Here is a 2,645-nt window from a genome sequence, read left to right as displayed (position 1 = left end):
TTAAATTAAATTTAAGTTGGGGAACATGATAAACAGAGTTTAACTTCAAAGATTTATTGTTGGAGTTTAAAGAGGCATCACCAATATATTTAATAGGGACTTTAGTACCATTTGCAACCTGAATTTGAACTTGGCCAGAGTAAAGAGATTTATTCGTTAAAATACCTTGATCATGGGTCATGTGGGAAGATGCTCCGGAATCAGGAAACCAAGTAGTGGTCTCATTCTCGCCCGTAGGAAGTGCAGCAAAAGCTGACGTAGACGACGTCTGAGCATAATGGGATGGACAAGAAATTGCTGAGTGACCTGGATGATAACATATTTGACAAACTACAGGAGGAGTATTAGTCCCAAACACCCCCTCAACATTAGAATTACCTCCTTGAGTATTCTGAGTTGGTGCATTTTGCTGTGACCCCGAGACACCCCCTTGCTGTTGCCCGTGTTGCTGGCCACTGTGACCGCGACCACGCCCGCGACCTCCACGGCTGCCACGCCAACCCCCTCGTCCTTTACCATTAGTTTTATTGTATTGTGTTTGCTGATGATGGTTGTTAGAAGTAGAGAAGGTGGTGTTGGAAGGAGCAAACAAAGTACTTGCAGCAAACCCTTGATGAGTCACCAGCCCATGTTCCCTGTTCTTCTTGAAATTCACCCGTTGTTCTTGAACTAGTAGCATTGAGCGTAGCTCATCAAAAGACGTCGCCTCGGAAAAATGAGTAACTCCAGTAATGAAGGATTCATAATCCTCACCAAGACCCAATACGGTGTATTCAATCAAATCTTTATTCGACACAGGAGAATTGATAGCAGCAAGAGAATCAGCTATCAGTTTAATCTGACGAAGATACGCCTCCATAGACTGAGTCTCTCCTTTCTCGACATGAGACAACATACGTTTCAACTCCATAGACCGAGCCATACTTGCATTAATAAACCGAGACTGTAATCGCTCCCAAATCATTAGCGAATGTTTAAGATCATGTACATCCACTAACGTCTCTTTAGACAACGTAGCAAAAAGACACACACGAACAATTTGATCAATGCGTATCCAATGATGATAATCAGTATTGCCAATCTCACGATGATGAGCGTCCAATATATAAATAGAAGGCTTCAGAATGGAACCATCAATCATGCCAAGCAGACCATGAGCAATAAGAAACGATTCAAATTGTGTACGCCATGGTAAATAATCCTCAACAACAGTGAGAATAGTAGTAACAAAATTCTTGACATTAAATTTAGATGGCTCGAGACTAGCAGCGAGAGAGGCAAGGCCAGAAGACGGGGGTGGCTGGGTGACGAAACCTGGATGAGCAACAAACGTCGAACCCCCATAAGAATTACCACGCTCAAACTGGCTGGTCTGGAAGAGAGGAGAAGGAGCCACAGACCGTGTTGGAGTCCACGGAAAATTTGTCGAGGATTGCTCTCTGTTACCTGGTCGCAGAGGAAACGAGGAGACACGAGGGCTGCCAATCGTAAAGGGCAGCGACATGGTGGCGCCATGAGCAGGTAGCGTCACCGACGACAAAGGTGAAGAAAGAGGCGTGGACAAGACAGACTCAGCAGTGGTGGAGACCGTGGAAGAAGAAGGTCCAGAAGACGCCATGAAACTAGGCGGAAGCAGGTGGCTAGGGCTGCGGAAATAAGAAGAAAGAAAAGAACATTTAACCCTAGAATAACGTGGCTCTTGATACCATGTGAAATAATAATACTACGCACACCCCATGGGTGCCATGACCTCATATATATATATATATAGGAATAATATTTACATATTACATAAATACCCCTAGGTATCCTCTATTACCACCAACAAAGTCACTTTATTTGAGATAACTCAACCTTTACATTAACAGTCGTTTTTACATCAAATGATACACCTGGACTATTCTACAGAGACCAAGTTTAGCATCTAATTTCCCCCTGGAGAGGATTCAAATAAAATATGCTAGAAAAGGTGGACCAAAGATGATGAGCTCCATATCCTTTAGGTCACAACTTTTTCATCCCATCGAGATATAAGTTGCATAGTATAGTATGTCTTGTCAAAAGAAATTTACATCAAGAAGAATGTCACTCTAAAGCTGATTTTATCTTGGCAACAAAGAATCCACCTGGAGACTGGAGATGTAAAAATGGTGTTAAGATAAATTAAAAGGAAGCAGTTGCCTCAGTCCAAAAAGAAAGTTGTTGCAGCAATTTGGAGTGCTGTTTATTACACCTGGAGAGCCAGGAACTGGAAACTGTTTAAAGGAGCAACTGTACATAGTGAGATGGCTGTCACCCAGATACGAAAGGATTAGTTCTCTGAGAATGTCTAGGAAGATGCATAGATGTAGAGATTTATTACAAGTTCTTACTGTGTAAATAGTTCTATTTTGAGGCTTAGATTTCATTAGCACTCTTCTTAGAAGGTGGTTAATGGAACTAGCCAGCTAGGTGCTCTTTAGATTGTTATTATGTTTGTTATTAATGGTAATATTCACAGTTGTTACACAAAAAAAAAAAAAAAAAAAAAAAAACCACCTTCAAAGGAAAAATGTCTGTACATAGTTCTATCTCACTGGACTATAAGATTGCAAAACAGGGATTTACCGCGACTGGATGAAAAAAAGTAGAATAGCAAGGCAAAG

The sequence above is a fragment of the Lycium barbarum genome, chromosome 4 (genome assembly GCF_019175385.1).
Source record: "Lycium barbarum isolate Lr01 chromosome 4, ASM1917538v2, whole genome shotgun sequence".
NCBI classification, from domain to species: Eukaryota; Viridiplantae; Streptophyta; class Magnoliopsida; order Solanales; family Solanaceae; genus Lycium; species Lycium barbarum.
This window is presented reverse-complemented; position numbering follows the sequence as displayed.